Here is a 17,722-nt window from a genome sequence, read left to right as displayed (position 1 = left end):
TGTTCACTGCGTTGGTTTCCTAATGAACATAAAGAGAGGAAACGCAGTCGGTAGGATTCGAACCTACACTCCCAGAGGGAATCTGATTTCTAGTCAGACGCCTTAACCACTCTGCCACGACTGCTTATGGCTTCTCTTTCCTTGGCGCTCGTGCTGTTCACTGCGTTGGTTTCCTAATGAACAAAAAGAGAGGAAACGCAGTCGGTAGGATTCGAACCTACGCTCCCAGAGGGAATCTGATTTCTAGTCAGACGCCTTAACCACTCTGCCACGACTGCTTATGGCTTGTCTTTCCTTGGCGCTCGTGCTGTTCACTGCGTTGGTTTCCTAATGAACAAAAAGAGAGGAAACGCAGTCGGTAGGATTCGAACCTACGCTCCCAGAGGGAATCTGATTTCTAGTCAGACGTCTTAACCACTCTGCCACGACTGCTTATGGCTTGTCTTTCCTTGGCGCTCGTGCTGTTCACTGCGTTGGTTTCCTAATGAACAAAAAGAGAGGAAACGCAGTCGGTAGGATTCGAACCTACGCTCCCAGAGGGAATCTGATTTCTAGTCAGACGCCTTAACCACTCGGCCACGACTGCTTATGGCTTCTCTTTCCTTGGCGCTCGTGCTGTTCACTGCGTTGGTTTCCTAATGAACAAAAAGAGAGGAAACGCAATCGGTAGGATTCGAACCTACGCTCCCAGAGGGAATCTGATTTCTAGTCAGACGCCTTAACCACTCGGCCACGACTGCTTATGGCTTCTCTTTCCTTGGCGCTCGTGCTGTTCACTGCGTTGGTTTCCTAATGAACATAAAGAGAGGAAACGCAGTCGGTAGGATTCGAACCTACGCTCCCAGAGGGAATCTGATTTCTAGTCAGACGCCTTAACCACTCGGCCACGACTGCTTATGGCTTCTCTTTCCTTGGCGCTCGTGCTGTTCACTGCGTTGGTTTGCTAAAGAACAAAAAGAGAGGAAACGCAGTCGGTAGGATTCGAACCTACGCTCCCAGAGGGAATCTGATTTCTAGTCAGACGCCTTAACCACTTTTTTTTTTTTTTTTTTTGTAGAAAGGAAATACCCCCTACACGGAGGTATCCCCCACCATTTACTCTTTTTCTCTCTTTTACACTTTTCAATTCTTACATTTTTCTTTGTTTCTTATCAACTGGACGAACACAAATACCCATGCCTTACCCGGGACTCGAACCCAGAACCCCTGGCGTTGTAGCGCGCTCTGCTAACCACTTCGCCACGGAGGTCGACACCACTCGGCCACGACTGCTTATGCTTTCTCTTTCCTTGGCGCTCGTTCTGTTCACTGCGTTGGTTTCCTAATGAACATAAAGAGAGGAAACGCAGTCGGTAGGATTCGAACCTATGCTCCCAGAGGGAATCTGATTTCTAGTCAGACGCCTTAACCACTCGGCCACGACTGCTTATGGCTTCTCTTTCCTTGGCGCTCGTGCTGTTCACTGCGTTGGTTTCCTAATGAACATAAAGAGAGGAAACGCAGTCGGTAGGATTCGAACCTACGCTCCCAGAGGGAATCTGATTTCTAGTCAGACGCCTTAACCACTTATTTTTTTTTTGTAGAAAGGAAATACCCCCTACACGGAGGTATCCCCCATCATTTACTCTTTTTCTCACTTTTACACTTTTCAATTCTTACATTTTTCTTTGTTTCTTATCAACTGGACGAACACAAATACCCATGCCTTACCCGGGACTCGAACCCAGAACCCCTGGCGTTGTAGCGCGCTCTGCTAACCACTTCGCCACGGAGGTCGACACCACTCGGCCACGACTGCTTATGGCTTCTCTTTCCTTGGCGCTCGTTCTGTTCACTGCGTTGGTTTCCTAATGAACATAAAGAGAGGAAACGCAGTCGGTAGGATTCGAACCTACGCTCCCAGAGGGAATCTGATTTCTAGTCAGACGCCTTAACCACTCGGCCACGACTGCTTATGGCTTCTCTTTCCTTGGCGCTCGTGCTGTTCACTGCGTTGGTTTCCTAATGAACAAAAAGAGAGGAAACGCAGTTGGTAGGATTCGAACCTACGCTCCCAGAGGGAATCTGATTTCTAGTCAGACGCCTTAACCACGTTTTTTTTTTTTTTTTGTAGAAAGGAAATACCCCCTACACGGAGGTATCCCCCACCATTTACTCTTTTTCTCACTTTTACACTTTTCAATTCTTACATTTTTCTTTGTTTCTTATCAACTGGACGAACACAAATACCCATGCCTTACCCGGGACTCGAACCCAGAACCCCTGGCTTTGTAGCGCGCTCTGCTAACCACTTCGCCACGGAGGTCGACACCACTCGGCCACGACTGCTTATGGCTTCTCTTTCCTTGGCGCTCGTTCTGTTCACTGCGTTGGTTTCCTAATGAACATAAAGAGAGGAAACGCAGTCGGTAGGATTCGAACCTACACTCCCAGAGGGAATCTGATTTCTAGTCAGACGCCTTAACCACTCTGCCACGACTGCTTATGGCTTCTCTTTCCTTGGCGCTCGTGCTGTTCACTGCGTTGGTTTCCTAATGAACAAAAAGAGAGGAAACGCAGTTGGTAGGATTCGAACCTACGCTCCCAGAGGGAATCTGATTTCTAGTCAGACGCCTTAACCACTCTGCCACGACTGCTTATGGCTTGTCTTTCCTTGGCGCTCGTGCTGTTCACTGCGTTGGTTTCCTAATGAACAAAAAGAGAGGAAACGCAGTCGGTAGGATTCGAACCTACGCTCCCAGAGGGAATCTGATTTCTAGTCAGACGCCTTAACCACTCTGCCACGACTGCTTATGGCTTGTCTTTCCTTGGCGCTCGTGCTGTTCACTGCGTTGGTTTCCTAATGAACAAAAAGAGAGGAAACGCAGTCGGTAGGATTCGAACCTACGCTCCCAGAGGGAATCTGATTTCTAGTCAGACGCCTTAACCACTCGGCCACGACTGCTTATGGCTTGTCTTTCCTTGGCGCTCGTGCTGTTCACTGCGTTGGTTTCCTAATGAACAAAAAGAGAGGAAACGCAGTTGGTAGGATTCGAACCTACGCTCCCAGAGGGAATCTGATTTCTAGTCAGACGCCTTAACCACTCGGCCACGACTGCTTATGGCTTCTCTTTCCTTGGCGCTCGTGCTGTTCACTGCGTTGGTTTCCTAATGAACATAAAGAGAGGAAACGCAGTCGGTAGGATTCGAACCTACGCTCCCAGAGGGAATCTGATTTCTAGTCAGACGCCTTAACCACTCGGCCACGACTGCTTATGGCTTCTCTTTCCTTGGCGCTCGTGCTGTTCACTGCGTTGGTTTGCTAAAGAACAAAAAGAGAGGAAACGCAGTCGGTAGGATTCGAACCTACGCTCCCAGAGGGAATCTGATTTCTAGTCAGACGCCTTAACCACTTTTTTTTTTTTTTTTTTTGTAGAAAGGAAATACCCCCTACACGGAGGTATCCCCCACCATTTACTCTTTTTCTCTCTTTTACACTTTTCAATTCTTACATTTTTCTTTGTTTCTTATCAACTGGACGAACACAAATATCCATGCCTTAACCGGGACTCGAACCCAGAACCCCTGGCGTTGTAGCGCGCTCTGCTAACCACTTCGCCACGGAGGTCGACACCACTCGGCCACGACTGCTTATGGTTTCTCTTTCCTTGGCGCTCGTTCTGTTCACTGCGTTGGTTTCCTAATGAACATAAAGAGAGGAAACGCAGTCGGTAGGATTCGAACCTATGCTCCCAGAGGGAATCTGATTTCTAGTCACACGCCTTAACCACTATGCCACGACTGCTTATGGCTTCTCTTTCCTTGGCGCTCGTGCTGTTCACTGCGTTGGTTTCCTAATGAACATAAAGAGAGGAAACGCAGTCGGTAGGATTCGAACCTACGCTCCCAGAGGGAATCTGATTTCTAGTCAGACGCCTTAACCACTTATTTTTTTTTTTGTAGAAAGGAAATACCCCCTACACGGAGGTATCCCCCATCATTTACTCTTTTTCTCACTTTTACACTTTTCAATTCTTACATTTTTCTTTGTTTCTTATCAACTGGACGAACACAAATACCCATGCCTTACCCGGGACTCGAACCCAGAACCCCTGGCGTTGTAGCGCGCTCTGCTAACCACTTCGCCACGGAGGTCGACACCACTCGGCCACGACTGCTTATGGCTTCTCTTTCCTTGGCGCTCGTTCTGTTCACTGCGTTGGTTTCCTAATGAACATAAAGAGAGGAAACGCAGTGGGTAGGATTCGAACCTACGCTCCCAGAGGGAATCTGATTTCTAGTCAGACGCCTTAACCACTTTTTTTTTTTTTTTGTAGAAAGTAAATACCCCCTACACGGAGGTATCCCCCACCATTTACTCTTTTTCTCACTTTTACACTTTTCAATTCTTACATTTTTCTTTGTTTCTTATCAACTGGACGAACACAAATACCCATGCCTTACCCGGGACTCGAACCCAGAACCCCTGGCTTTGTAGCGCGCTCTGCTAACCACTTCGCCACGGAGGTCGACACCACTCGGCCACGACTGCTTATGGCTTCTCTTTCCTTGGCGCTCGTTCTGTTCACTGCGTTGGTTTATTAATGAACATAAAGAGAGGAAACGCAGTCGGTAGGATTCGAACCTACACTCCCAGAGGGAATCTGATTTCTAGTCAGACGCCTTAACCACTCTGCCACGACTGCTTATGGCTTCTCTTTCCTTGGCGCTCGTGCTGTTCACTGCGTTGGTTTCCTAATGAACAAAAAGAGAGGAAACGCAGTTGGTAGGATTCGAACCTACGCTCCCAGAGGGAATCTGATTTCTAGTCAGACGCCTTAACCACTCTGCCACGACTGCTTATGGCTTGTCTTTCCTTGGCGCTCGTGCTGTTCACTGCGTTGGTTTCCTAATGAACAAAAAGAGAGGAAACGCAGTCGGTAGGATTCGAACCTACGCTCCCAGAGGGAATCTGATTTCTAGTCAGACGCCTTAACCACTCTGCCACGACTGCTTATGGCTTGTCTTTCCTTGGCGCTCGTGCTGTTCACTGCGTTGGTTTCCTAATGAACAAAAAGAGAGGAAACGCAGTCGGTAGGATTCGAACCTACGCTCCCAGAGGGAATCTGATTTCTAGTCAGACGCCTTAACCACTCGGCCACGACTGCTTATGGCTTGTCTTTCCTTGGCGCTCGTGCTGTTCACTGCGTTGGTTTCCTAATGAACAAAAAGAGAGGAAACGCAGTTGGTAGGATTCGAACCTACGCTCCCAGAGGGAATCTGATTTCTAGTCAGACGCCTTAACCACTCGGCCACGACTGCTTATGGCTTCTCTTTCCTTGGCGCTCGTGCTGTTCACTGCGTTGGTTTCCTAATGAACATAAAGAGAGGAAACGCAGTCGGTAGGATTCGAACCTACGCTCCCAGAGGGAATCTGATTTCTAGTCAGACGCCTTAACCACTCGGCCACGACTGCTTATGGCTTCTCTTTCCTTGGCGCTCGTGCTGTTCACTGCGTTGGTTTGCTAAAGAACAAAAAGAGAGGAAACGCAGTCGGTAGGATTCGAACCTACGCTCCCAGAGGGAATCTGATTTCTAGTCAGACGCCTTAACCACTTTTTTTTTTTTTTTTTTTTTGTAGAAAGGAAATACCCCCTACACGGAGGTATCCCCCACCATTTACTCTTTTTCTCTCTTTTACACTTTTCAATTCTTACATTTTTCTTTGTTTCTTATCAACTGGACGAACACAAATATCCATGCCTTAACCGGGACTCGAACCCAGAACCCCTGGCGTTGTAGCGCGCTCTGCTAACCACTTCGCCACGGAGGTCGACACCACTCGGCCACGACTGCTTATGGTTTCTCTTTCCTTGGCGCTCGTTCTGTTCACTGCGTTGGTTTCCTAATGAACATAAAGAGAGGAAACGCAGTCGGTAGGATTCGAACCTACACTCCCAGAGGGAATCTGATTTCTAGTCAGACGCCTTAACCACTCTGCCACGACTGCTTATGGCTTCTCTTTCCTTGGCGCTCGTGCTGTTCACTGCGTTGGTTTCCTAATGAACAAAAAGAGAGGAAACGCAGTCGGTAGGATTCGAACCTACGCTCCCAGAGGGAATCTGATTTCTAGTCAGACGCCTTAACCACTCGGCCACGACTGCTTATGGCTTCTCTTTCCTTGGCGCTCGTGCTGTTCACTGCGTTGGTTTCCTAATGAACAAAAAGAGAGGAAACGCAGTCGGTAGGATTCGAACCTACGCTCCCAGAGGGAATCTGATTTCTAGTCAGACGCCTTAACCACTCGGCCACGACTGCTTATGGCTTCTCTTTCCTTGGCGCTCGTGCTGTTCACTGCGTTGGTTTCCTAATGAACAAAAAGAGAGGAAACGCAGTCGGTAGGATTCGAACCTACGCTCCCAGAGGGAATCTGATTTCTAGTCACACGCCTTAACCACTCGGCCACGACTGCTTATGGCTTCTCTTTCCTTGGTGCTCGTGCTGTTCACTGCGTTGGTTTCCTAATGAACTAAAGGGTTGGTATTTCAATTCTGTTCAGGAACTCTCTTACCGGATCAATTTATTTGAGGTACATGAACCTTTTTTCCCAGTGAATTTAAATACAGTCGAGGAATGTTTTTTCAATGGAACAATACAGAACTTGGACCGAATTTAAATTGTGCGAGAAGAAAGGATTCCGGTGCAGCGGAACCCAATATCCCATTAGATTTTATGGTTTTCTGGACGTTTAACAACCCTGCTGTTCCACATGTGTTGTGAGTTCGTATTTGGATGCAGAAGGAAAGACATTTACCTAAAAATGCGAGTTGTATTCATTATGATGACAGCAGAGTATTATATGGGTCTCTGTTAGGATGTGTAACCTTTTGATCCAGGTTATTCACCAAGCACACACATTCACACACCCTTGCATGACACACAAATTCGCGGAAAGAAAGAAAGAAATACGAGTAAGACATTCGACAGAGGAGCTGCGGTCAGCACACTTCCTGCGAGTGTCTTGAAAGACAAGATCTTCAATGCGCAGCCGTAGGAGGTTGGAGGGATCACCCCACCGAGACATGCTTGTTTCCTTTCAAGATATTTAAAATAATTTATTAAATCCGTAACGACAAACGAACTCTAGCGGCGCAAACTCGAAATGCTTCGCAGTGGAAGCGAGCACGATCCTGTAACTGAGGGGTCTAAGGGGGTTGATGCCTAGGACGCCATTCAGAACTAAATTTATTTATTTAAAATAAAAATACAACAAACAGTCAGAATATGCAACAGAAATTTAAACTTGGCGGAGGTAAGGAGAGAAGGAAAATATACAAGGTTGTACTCGACCATAGTTCCCATTGAAGATTTTCAAGTGAAATGGTCCTAGATACTTGCTTTGAGGGGCCACCGTGTGAAGATAGATGTCACCATTCATCTATAGACGTATATTTTACATATGCTTACTTACTGAAAGGGTGCCTATTCCCGCACCAAGACCTAAGACGCACGCCCCCAAAAGGAAGAACATTTCCCTCTCCCCTCTTTACTTTTTTACTTGGTCAGACAACATTTCCGGAACAATATAATACAGACATATTTAAGTATGCTTACTTTAGGTATTGTTTACAATATACCCCCCCCCCCCACCTTTCCAGACAGATTCTAAAGGCGTAAGAGGTGGTGTTTCATTTCAACTCCATCGTCATGATCACCACACCATAACTAAAAATCAATAAGTCAATCAAACTAAACAAAACCCCTTTCAATTTTTGTGTGGAGATATACAGAATTGAAAACTAGACTAAAAAATGTTGCCCCCCCCCCCCCAAATTTTGAATCTCCCCTGAGGGCATCCCTGTTAACTGACATTCCGACATCCCCGACTTTTCGATAAATAAAACCCTGGCTACGGAGCGGCTCTGTTATTGTTGTTACTTTCATGAAATTGTTGCCAAAAATATTATTTTTTCAAACACAGTTGAATCATTTTAAATTACAAATGTTTCTCCTGAGAACATACTGTACACTGTATTATATATTTAATTATTATTCTTAACTATTTCCCCCCCTTCTTTTACTTCTCCGCTTATATTCTATGATAACACACTGCTTTTATTTTCAGTTTACGAAAGTACATGGGCGTCCGGAAGGGGGGGCAAGGGGAGGCCGTGTCCCCTCCCCTGGAAAATGAAAGTCAACCAAAAATTATATATTTCATACATATAATTTCATTCCAGCCACAATAATATGTTTTAATTATTGCATGAGTATGATAAGTTCAAATGTAAGCAATGTTTTTTGAGGGAACAACACTATTATTGGAAAAAATATGCCATGTTTGCCCCCCCCTGGAAAAATATTCCTTCCTTGCCCCTCCCTGGAAAAAATCCTGCGGACGTCCATGCGAAAGTAGTAGGTCTTTATAAAATAAATGAGCCGAAATAAACTATTGTAGAGCGTTATGTAACTAACTAACTCACTCTCTAGCCTTCTTAAGCCCGAAGGTTTACGGCTGCAGCAACACAAGCCTTTCATCTGTCCCTATCTTGGGCAAGATCAATCCAATCTTTTCCATCCTTACCGATTTCCTATAGGTCCATCTCAACATTATCCCTCCATTTTCGTGTGGGCCTCCCCGATGGTGCAGTGGTATGGTCGCTGCCCTGTAATTAAGGGGTCCCGGGTTCGATACTCGGTGAAGGCACATAGTGGTTCGGATTCCACTTTAAAATGTAGGCCCAGTCCCGATTAGCCTTACTGTGCATAAAGTGGACTTGAAACACCAAATCAATCAATCAATCAACCTCCGTCATCGTCTTGGCCTTCCTACAGATCTCTTACCATCAGGTTTCCCAAAAAGAATCCTGAAAACTCTTCTTTTCTCTCCCATTCATGCCACATGACCTGCCCACCTAAGTCTTCTTGAGTTAATTTTTCTAACAAAGAGCGTTGTGTTTGCAATACACTTGTCAAGCTTTAGAAAATGTGTAGGCCTATACTTGGTATTTTGGTAAAATAATTCCAATTTCCGATTTTACAAATAATTACACTTAAAAGTTTATTAATGGTAAGTGCACCAGTGTGTAACAGCCATTTTGAATAACCCACAATACCGTGTACAGCGTAAAAGACTACACACTTTATCTGACACCTGTGACACACATGAAAAGAATACTATTTGGTGTCTTCCTTGGCTTGTTTGAAATGAAAAATAACTTTTCTTTTTCTGCTTATTCTGCCTTCCTGGAAGAAAGCTCCTCATGTATCTCAAGCATGATCAGCCAGATACCATTGAGATGAGTATCTGTTTAGAAGGCTCTTCATTATCCGTCGTGGGAGGAGCAACGACTAAAAACCGCTTAGGGATTGGTGGAAAAAGTGGACAATAGGCGGACTTCACATGAAAGAAGCTGCACCCTTTTTTCTTGAAAGTTTTATGCGGGTGGAGCAGTGTTTCCAAGCTAGTGTAAATTCTTCTAGGTTTAGGGAAAATTTGAACGGCAGGGTTGTTTTTAGAATATATCCTTTCAGTTTAGTTTCGACCATTCGTGCCTTATTATATATTTGGAATAATTGCAGAAGGATTATATAAAGTTGAACACTAAGAACACTACACCATGAATATAATCTCTTTATTGGTAACGAAAATCCTCGTAGCCTCAACGTTGTCCCTATAATTCCCCAAGAAGCCACTGCTGGGCACAAAGCCTTTAGGGACATTTCATGTCAAATCAACAAATTTAAAAATAATTAGTTGCATGGCCATTTTAGAAAAAAAATCATTTGTAGTACATAAGTTTGTACATGTTTCTAGATATCAAAACCAATGTTAAAAATATATTGTCTTTAGTTCTCCTGGGGCATTCATTTTTCCAACATGACGCATGGCTTTTTTTTTTTTGCTTGTGTATACTTCATTAGCTATAAAATGAATTTTGTTTCAGGTCTCTAGCTCTAATGGTTTTTGAGATATTAAGGTTTCTGTAAACTGCTACATGAGCAAAAAAAGCCATGCGCCATGTTGGAAAAATTGCTGCTTCAGCAGAACTAAAGACATTGTTTTTTTTTTTTTTGAACATTAGTTTTGATATTTAGAAACATGTACAAACGTATGTACTAAAATGAAAAGTGGTAATCATTTCGCAACAGTGGCGGCCATTGGGTTCCAAAACTGGGGGGGGGGGTGGGGGGTAAGGATAGGTTACTTTTCCTTGGTAGATAAGGTTTAGCATTATAGTGTGGTGGCAAAAGTTGCATAAAGTGGAGGGCAACTGCCTCCCCCACGCCTCCCTAATCGCCGCATCTGTTTCAAAAATATAGTGTATGTAGACAGAACAAAGCAAAACATGTATCTTGCAAGCAAGAAGCGCCATAACATAATAAATAACTTTAGAGTCAGAAGAGGATCCACTAGGAGGGCGATGGTTTGTTTTTCCATACATTATATTTAATCTGTATTTAATTTGTATATCAGTATTGCTATGTAAGCTAACCTTTATTTCATTGGTGTAAATATTATGGATGGTTATCATGGATATTTTGTAAATATTGTAATACCAAATGTCAATTAGCTATATTATCTAAAAAATAATAATTGTTATTTGTTCCTAATTCTGCATTCAGGTCTTCTGTTAATAATCTACATTTCAAATCAAGCTTACATGAAGATATTACAACCCTAATGCTTTTGACATTCTCCTGGCTCAGAAAAGGTCCTTGTTTCTTGGCTTTTCCACTTTTATTCGTATCTTTCTATGAGTCCGTGTCGCTTGCACCGGGTCATTTGCGCCGAGGCTTCTTATCGGTTCATTTCCGCCGTGACATATGTCAAGACCTTCCTTGGTGGGTTTTCCCACAATCCGGAGTGTCATTACCGCCGCGCGCATGTATGTTTATGACGTTGCCCAGCTCCAGCTGTGTTTATCTTCGATTGAAAAGGAAGGTGAATGGTAAATTAATGTAAGATGAAAGTATATATGAGGGATATACATTGGGAAATTAGTATTTATGTAAAACTGAGTCTTGAGAGAGACGACAAGATGGCTGAGAATATGGAAATGATAGAAACAACGCGTGGAATGCCTTCGAGCATTTACATACCTACAAGAATTCAAATAACGTTTGTATTGTTGTTGTGCAAGTGTATCGAAATATTGTGTTTATATATACGTAGCTATTACTTATATAATGTTTGCAAAGAATTACACTGTATTTATAATGTTTTTGACGATTTTATGTAGTGTATAATAATTAAGTGTAAGAGACTGGCACATTTATGTTACTTCCAAAGTGTACATTAACGTAGTACTTGTAGAATGCTTTCAATATTTTAACAATACTGTATTTACAATGTTTTTTTGACGATTAACGATAAATGATTAATAGTTAATAGGCTGATACTGATTTATGTATTTTCTGTTGTGGAATAAAATGGATACAAGTAATCCTGTGTAACGTCTTTTGAAATAAGTAAAGAAAAGTCATATTTGACTCTATGGATAGGTTTAACATCTCAGTGTAAACACAGCTGTGCATCGTCATAAACACACGTTTGATTTTGTGTTTTAAGTCCACTTTATGCACCATGTGCCCATAAACACACGTGCGCGCGGCGGTGATGACACTCTGGATTGTGGGAAAACCAGCCGAGGAAGGTCTTGACATATGTCACGGCGGAAATGAACCGATAAGAAGCCTCGGCGCAAATGACTCGGCGCAAACGACACGACACCTCTTTATATCGCTAGGTTTATCACGGCAATACAAAGATATAATAATGATTGAAGAAAATAATGAGCATCCTTTCCTTATCCTGATTCGGACCCAGTATCCCTATTTTCACAATGTGCACTGTAATCCCTGTAGTCCACGGACTAGCGCTGTATATTGTTTACATAAAGCATATGTAAATATTTGTTAGAATGGACTTCAGGGGAACATCGCCCTTCCAAGTGCAATTCCTTGATGTGCCACTGTTCACTGCCATCGACACTAATTATTTAAATGCTAATCTTCCGTGGCCTATACTTGTTTACTAACGCGATCGCTTTGATAACACTAGGGAACAAATGAATTTTTTTTTTTTTTTGCCTCCAGAGCGAAATAAATGGCCTCTTATGGAAACAAGTGTGCTGAATTAAAAAATAACAAAAAAATGCTCTAACGCGCAAGATTTTATTTTTACAGGTAGATTTCAGTATACATGGAAATATGCGTAACACATGTACAGAGCCATGAATTGCACATGTAAATAATATAATGTATCATTTTATAAGGAAATTAGTAATCAACCACTAGTCAAAAGTAATTAGCTTGCAACAGATAAGGAAATTTGAACAATACAAAGCATACGTTTACTTGAGAATAGGTAAAAAAATGTCTACCTTTCAATGAACGTCTCTTATATTCAGTGCTACTTTCTAGTTTCGTATTCCAACAGTAATCCCCTAACATGGCTGGGTCCCATCGTCCTTGGTAACGACGTTCCATGTCAGAAATGTCCTGATGGAACCTTTCCTCCTGTTTATCACTTGCATCACCTAAATTCGTGGAAAATATTCAAGATATTCAAGATGAGAATGTAGAAGATGAATTTTTAAAGACATTCGGCAACCCCTTCCTTTGTAACACCTCAGTAGCTCTGAAACTAGAAATTCATAGTTCTCTTCTTTTTTGTTTCCCAGGAATCCATTCACCACAGCTTTGAAGAAACGCCACCCTGCCAGCTCGACGTCTTGGAGCTATGATTTAAAAAAAAAATGTTTTTCAGGAGTTTTCTAATTTGTGGTCCCACAAAAATATTTTCCTTATATTTTGCTTGTTGTCTAGTTCAAGAAAAGGTCTTGGAGGTAACGAAATCCACTGCCAATTCAAGGTTTTCGCGAAGTTCTTCATCAATCCTAATTTAATATGTAGTGGTGGGAGGAGAATCTTCTTTGGATCAACAAGCGCCACATATTTCACATTTTTCTCCAATTTGGTATTCATCCCTCATTCCCCAATCTTTAACTACAAAATGACGACTTGTGTCGCGACTCTCCCACAGGCACAAAAAGCAGCAATGTTTCAAAAAACCTCCCTGTAATCCTGTGAGCAAGGCAATAACCTTGAGATCAGCACAGATTTCCCATTCATATTTATTATAATTTACAGCTGCTAACAAAGCAGACATTGTTTCGTATGCTTCCTTCGTATTTAGAGCATGGAATAAAGGAATTGATGGTAAAAAATTGCCATTATGCAGCAATACAGCTTTCATACTTAATTTTGAGGAGTCTATGAACAGTCTCCAATTTGGGTACTGAATGTCGAACACCGAACTCATTCATTAAGGAAACAATATCTACACAGAAGCACATATTTTCTTTCATTGTGAAATACTTGGAAAACTGTTCGTGACTGTTTCGATAAATGGAAATTTTTGTGTCTTTCGCAAGGAGTTTTCACTGCTGAAACCTTGAACCAAGAATCTCTGCTTCTTTTTTCCCAAATTTAAATCGCGTATAAGATCACTTAGCTCATCCTGCATAATGAGGTGCACACCATCATCTTGTTCGTCACAATGGTATTCTACGTCGATTGATGTTGACGGCTCGTCTGCGTATCTTCATCTGGTGCTTCCACAACCTATGTGCGTGGGGGTTTTGGAACAGGTAGATCCTCGCTGTGGTGTACCGGTCTCTTATATATAAATTTACATAACAACTTTTCGAATGAAGTAATTCTTTCCCTTTCTTTTCCAGGTAAACATCCAGCCTTATTTTCCAATGCTCGTATACCTTATACCTTAAATTTTATTTTATTAAAAATTGACAATATGAAAATATTTTACGTGTATGAGAATTTTCAGGATTAGTTTCGCTTACTACACTACAAAACACATTAGAAACAGTCATTACTTTCACGGGGGCAAAAATCATGTTCCCTAGTGTAATTTTAGACCTCTTTCATAGATCTCTCTTAAACACCGAACCCACCTCAAATTATCACCTGGATTGACAGTGATGGTGGATAAAAATCCCCTTACTTAATTAGAAAGAATTAATTGAGAAATAAATTAGCTTTGATGGAGGCAGTTATATTTATTATACTCCTAAATTTCGCATGAATCGTCTATGTGTTCGATAAAAATGTTGATCACCGTTTATTCTTGCTTGGGTGTATGTGGAAGCGAAGGGCAGTAACGGTTCAAGCCCAGCTCCCCTACCTGGAGCCGTCACTGTTAGTGGCTACTGCAAAACGTGATAAAACCGAAATAACGCATGGCTGTAAAAACTGCCGTGTATTAGCTAAGTCTTAATTTAACTGCACGATATACTATTATTTTCAGTGTTCAGCGTTTGTCAGAACTGAGAACAATAGTGTCGGGGGAGGCGGGGGCTCAAGATAAAAATTTGGCGCGGGCGAAAATTTTGGTGCCACCTTAATATCTTCACTGCCACCAGTGACGTGGGCAAGATTTCCAAAAGGAGGGGTTGCGCATACTATTTTAGTAGTCAGCCCTTATTCTGTCATCTATTCCTGTCCTCGACGTTCTGGGAATACTGGTTATGACTCCCAGCAACCCGCCCTTGGGCACGCCACTGCCTGCCACCCCCACTTAACTTAACTTTCCATCACCCTCAATTGAAATACATGACCTATATATTTACGGTTTTAAAGAGAAAGTAATAGCCTTATTTATTAGATAGTTTAAGTGTTACTGCTGAAGAACACTTTTATTGTAGGTATGAATTTATTTAGTACCTACATAATGATACCAAAATAACAGGATGATCTAAAAGGAGGATCTTTTCCGGCCTTGTCCCCGCATAGAGCGGTTCACCCAGCCTCAAATCAATGGGTATCTGGGGTCAACCCTGGAGGGTAAAGGCGGTCTGAGCGTGGTGCTGATCACATCACCTTCAAAATGACCAAGATCGAGAATGTGTGGGGCCCTACCCTCACATCCCCTAAACATGCCTTCATGGCACGGTGCTATATGCACGGGGAACTTTACCTTACCTTAGCTTAAATTGCTACATGATTTTGCAGCAACAGTAACTTTAAATAACTTTTGTCTACGCAAATCCAACTCTTCTAAGAACAAATAGCCACCCTTGTATATTGAAAAATAAGGTTTTGAAGCTACTTAAGCGGAAGTGGCCCCGGGAAGTCGCCCGGCCCTTAAGCCACCCTATCATGTTATGGTTATGGCGTATACAGGAGAGCAAAACAACAACACAAAAGTAAGGTTATCAAAATCTACTTAAAATTGAAACTTACTTTTTCCTCGGCATTTCGGTGTCCGACACGGAAGAATACCATGACCAAGTTTCATCTATCGCCACACGAAACTTTGCTTCATCATCTAACAAAATGATACTCAAATACTGCAAACGAAAAACTAACATTTTAATGTGTTTATGGCAGTTATGCACCTAAATAACAGCCATTTATTACAAAGGACTCTCAATTTTAGATAATGATTGATATTAGTTTGGCATTGGTTTCTTCTCACATGATCTCAGGCAGAATTAAAATACCTTTCATATCAAGAGTTCACTCTTTTTTTTAATTCAACCCTAATTTGAAATGTTGGTAACATGTTTTTATTCTACTTACAGGCAATGGGCAGTTGGGCACCGTCATTGTTATTCTTATTTGTCAAGTTTAGGGCTAACTTTCATCATAACGATTCCAGTAAATCATTACTTTTGCAACGTTCTATAACTCCATACACAATTAAGCTACCTTGTCTATACACTGCTGAAATCTCTCCGTGATTTTCACTTACTACAAATCGTTACTCAAAATATCTGATTAACAAGTTGAATAGATTACTTACTGGTTATTGGTTACCAGGACATGGCACCAGATGCAGGGCACAAAAAGTTGGCTCAACAATACATACAGGTTTGTAAATATATTTTTTATTTTTAGTTATAATTATTATGTTGACAAGCTTAAGTATAATACGAAAACGAAGGTATCTCAAATTAATCATTCAAGTTGATAGACTCGAAGTACGTAGTTTCGAAATACGGCACGAGAGGTCACGACGAGGCAGTAAGTGACAGAGACATCTACGGCAAAAGTACAAACTATGTGCGATCATCTTTACACGCACGTCTATTTTTTTCCTGTATTATTCCTCCTTTGGGATGAACGAGATGACGTTGGTGAAGGGACAAAAATACTGCGCTGCGACTTGAACCTACATCAAAAATAGGCTTGAATGTAAAGGATGTCCACATGGAGGGGCAAACAGGGGCAGGTGCTCCTCCCTCGATTAAAAGAAAACATCTCATCAATATGTATCGAAAGTTAAAGATCTAAAAATTCTCAAAAATAAACCACAAATGATCTTTAGATTGTTTAAAAATGACAAAATTACCTAAGATATTAAAATGCAAGTTTAATTTTGAAAAATGATAAAGAGAGAGATCGACAACCATATGCTAGGCATGAAGTTCAATAAAAAAAATATTCAGTGCTATTGCTATTGTAATTTGGTGGGGGCAGGGGTGGCACTTGCTCTCGACAGTTTCCACGTATATTCAAATTTACATGTAAGGGGTATTTTTTAACCTGAGGTTCATGTTTTGCCCCCACCAGTTGTTTCTGAGCTGAAGTAATGGAGTCACACTGAAGCGACATGTGTAGGTTGAGGATTTCACCAATCAAATGCAAGCTTGTGCAGCCTGTCATGTTGCTGAAATGCTGTTGTTGATTGGCTCATCCTTTCCAAGAGAATCTAAGAGATGGATTGTCTTGTCTGTTGCATATTTTTGAGAGAAGTAAACACAATTAAATACACCAAATGACTGTGGAGTAAAATGAGAATTAAAAAGTTATTAAAATGCAGAAATATATAGTGAAAATAACTGTAGAAATACAGAAAAAGTTATCAAAGAGAACATATTAATAATAGTTATTTTTTATTAATTCATAATAATATTCAGGGTGGTATTTGAAGAGGGGATGAAGGGTAGTTTCTGAATCTGCTTCTGGATCATGGACGTCCGCAGGATTTTTTCCAGGAAGGGGCAAGGAAGGTGTTTCTTTTCCAGGGGGGTAAACAAGGCACATTTTCCTCAATAATAGTGTTGTTCCCTCAAAAAAACAATGCTTAAATTTGAATTTATCATATTCATGCAATAATTAACACATATTATTGTGGCTGTAATGAAATTATATAATTTTTGGTCGACTTTCATTTTCCCTTCCGGACGCCCATGTTCTGGTTGATAATTTTTGGCTCTTGTGGAGAGGGGCCAACTATGCATTTAATTTATGCAGTATCCCAAGTATCAATTTCAGAGTACTTACTGGAATTTCTCCCACTGCAAATTTTTCATATGCCACACTGGCAATATTCCTACTACTACTATATCATCTAATAAAAATATATTCTTTTCCTCCCATTGTTTATGGTCCGACTAAGCCTTGTAATGACAGAAAAAAAAGACACAAATTCCTATGTGGGGGGGGGGGATGCTTGTATGGTTTCAGCATGGATACCAGTACTTGAAGGTGAGGGTGTGTCTGGTTGAGCCTTGTGGTTAGATGGGAGATGCTTCTATGGTTAAACATAGTGATACTGTGTCCATGCATCCACCCTCACTTGAAGCACTGAGGTAGGTGGGGGAAGTTCGAACACTGATTTTAATGCCAATAAAAAGGAAGAATAATGTTCAAAGAGTATGTTTGGCGAACAAAAAGTTTCATAAACTACTGAGGCTGTTTGCCACCTAACTGC

At 41.8% G+C, this 17,722-nt stretch overlaps 25 non-coding genes across 25 annotated transcripts; all 25 read right to left on the bottom strand.

Moving 5' to 3' along the window:
* Positions 1-42: 42 nt before the first annotated feature.
* TRNAS-AGA (transfer RNA serine (anticodon AGA)) lies at positions 43-124 on the bottom strand. Its single transcript has one exon. It is a non-coding gene; the product is annotated as a tRNA-Ser (tRNA).
* Positions 125-196: 72 nt separating this feature from the next.
* On the bottom strand, positions 197-278 carry TRNAS-AGA (transfer RNA serine (anticodon AGA)). The gene has a single exon. It is a non-coding gene; the product is annotated as a tRNA-Ser (tRNA).
* A 72-nt stretch (positions 279-350) lies between these two features.
* On the bottom strand, positions 351-432 carry TRNAS-AGA (transfer RNA serine (anticodon AGA)). The gene has a single exon. It is a non-coding gene; the product is annotated as a tRNA-Ser (tRNA).
* Positions 433-504: 72 nt separating this feature from the next.
* On the bottom strand, positions 505-586 carry TRNAS-AGA (transfer RNA serine (anticodon AGA)). Its single transcript has one exon. It is a non-coding gene; the product is annotated as a tRNA-Ser (tRNA).
* A 72-nt stretch (positions 587-658) lies between these two features.
* On the bottom strand, positions 659-740 carry TRNAS-AGA (transfer RNA serine (anticodon AGA)). Its single transcript has one exon. It is a non-coding gene; the product is annotated as a tRNA-Ser (tRNA).
* A 72-nt stretch (positions 741-812) lies between these two features.
* On the bottom strand, positions 813-894 carry TRNAS-AGA (transfer RNA serine (anticodon AGA)). Its single transcript has one exon. It is a non-coding gene; the product is annotated as a tRNA-Ser (tRNA).
* A 450-nt stretch (positions 895-1,344) lies between these two features.
* TRNAS-AGA (transfer RNA serine (anticodon AGA)) lies at positions 1,345-1,426 on the bottom strand. Its single transcript has one exon. It is a non-coding gene; the product is annotated as a tRNA-Ser (tRNA).
* Positions 1,427-1,870: 444 nt separating this feature from the next.
* On the bottom strand, positions 1,871-1,952 carry TRNAS-AGA (transfer RNA serine (anticodon AGA)). Its single transcript has one exon. It is a non-coding gene; the product is annotated as a tRNA-Ser (tRNA).
* Positions 1,953-2,400: 448 nt separating this feature from the next.
* On the bottom strand, positions 2,401-2,482 carry TRNAS-AGA (transfer RNA serine (anticodon AGA)). Its single transcript has one exon. It is a non-coding gene; the product is annotated as a tRNA-Ser (tRNA).
* A 72-nt stretch (positions 2,483-2,554) lies between these two features.
* TRNAS-AGA (transfer RNA serine (anticodon AGA)) lies at positions 2,555-2,636 on the bottom strand. The gene has a single exon. It is a non-coding gene; the product is annotated as a tRNA-Ser (tRNA).
* Positions 2,637-2,708: 72 nt separating this feature from the next.
* Positions 2,709-2,790, bottom strand: TRNAS-AGA (transfer RNA serine (anticodon AGA)). The gene has a single exon. It is a non-coding gene; the product is annotated as a tRNA-Ser (tRNA).
* Positions 2,791-2,862: 72 nt separating this feature from the next.
* On the bottom strand, positions 2,863-2,944 carry TRNAS-AGA (transfer RNA serine (anticodon AGA)). The gene has a single exon. It is a non-coding gene; the product is annotated as a tRNA-Ser (tRNA).
* Positions 2,945-3,016: 72 nt separating this feature from the next.
* Positions 3,017-3,098, bottom strand: TRNAS-AGA (transfer RNA serine (anticodon AGA)). Its single transcript has one exon. It is a non-coding gene; the product is annotated as a tRNA-Ser (tRNA).
* Positions 3,099-3,170: 72 nt separating this feature from the next.
* On the bottom strand, positions 3,171-3,252 carry TRNAS-AGA (transfer RNA serine (anticodon AGA)). Its single transcript has one exon. It is a non-coding gene; the product is annotated as a tRNA-Ser (tRNA).
* A 450-nt stretch (positions 3,253-3,702) lies between these two features.
* Positions 3,703-3,784, bottom strand: TRNAS-AGA (transfer RNA serine (anticodon AGA)). Its single transcript has one exon. It is a non-coding gene; the product is annotated as a tRNA-Ser (tRNA).
* Positions 3,785-4,603: 819 nt separating this feature from the next.
* On the bottom strand, positions 4,604-4,685 carry TRNAS-AGA (transfer RNA serine (anticodon AGA)). Its single transcript has one exon. It is a non-coding gene; the product is annotated as a tRNA-Ser (tRNA).
* Positions 4,686-4,757: 72 nt separating this feature from the next.
* TRNAS-AGA (transfer RNA serine (anticodon AGA)) lies at positions 4,758-4,839 on the bottom strand. The gene has a single exon. It is a non-coding gene; the product is annotated as a tRNA-Ser (tRNA).
* A 72-nt stretch (positions 4,840-4,911) lies between these two features.
* On the bottom strand, positions 4,912-4,993 carry TRNAS-AGA (transfer RNA serine (anticodon AGA)). Its single transcript has one exon. It is a non-coding gene; the product is annotated as a tRNA-Ser (tRNA).
* A 72-nt stretch (positions 4,994-5,065) lies between these two features.
* On the bottom strand, positions 5,066-5,147 carry TRNAS-AGA (transfer RNA serine (anticodon AGA)). Its single transcript has one exon. It is a non-coding gene; the product is annotated as a tRNA-Ser (tRNA).
* A 72-nt stretch (positions 5,148-5,219) lies between these two features.
* Positions 5,220-5,301, bottom strand: TRNAS-AGA (transfer RNA serine (anticodon AGA)). Its single transcript has one exon. It is a non-coding gene; the product is annotated as a tRNA-Ser (tRNA).
* A 72-nt stretch (positions 5,302-5,373) lies between these two features.
* On the bottom strand, positions 5,374-5,455 carry TRNAS-AGA (transfer RNA serine (anticodon AGA)). Its single transcript has one exon. It is a non-coding gene; the product is annotated as a tRNA-Ser (tRNA).
* A 452-nt stretch (positions 5,456-5,907) lies between these two features.
* On the bottom strand, positions 5,908-5,989 carry TRNAS-AGA (transfer RNA serine (anticodon AGA)). The gene has a single exon. It is a non-coding gene; the product is annotated as a tRNA-Ser (tRNA).
* Positions 5,990-6,061: 72 nt separating this feature from the next.
* Positions 6,062-6,143, bottom strand: TRNAS-AGA (transfer RNA serine (anticodon AGA)). Its single transcript has one exon. It is a non-coding gene; the product is annotated as a tRNA-Ser (tRNA).
* Positions 6,144-6,215: 72 nt separating this feature from the next.
* On the bottom strand, positions 6,216-6,297 carry TRNAS-AGA (transfer RNA serine (anticodon AGA)). The gene has a single exon. It is a non-coding gene; the product is annotated as a tRNA-Ser (tRNA).
* A 72-nt stretch (positions 6,298-6,369) lies between these two features.
* Positions 6,370-6,451, bottom strand: TRNAS-AGA (transfer RNA serine (anticodon AGA)). The gene has a single exon. It is a non-coding gene; the product is annotated as a tRNA-Ser (tRNA).
* Positions 6,452-17,722: the final 11,271 nt, after the last annotated feature.

This window comes from Lepisma saccharinum, chromosome 16 (genome assembly GCF_977018435.1).
Source record: "Lepisma saccharinum chromosome 16, izLepSacc3.1, whole genome shotgun sequence".
Lineage (NCBI taxonomy): Eukaryota > Metazoa > Arthropoda > Insecta > Zygentoma > Lepismatidae > Lepisma > Lepisma saccharinum.
Note: the sequence above shows the minus strand (reverse complement) of the source record. Positions and strands in the feature narration are given on the sequence as shown.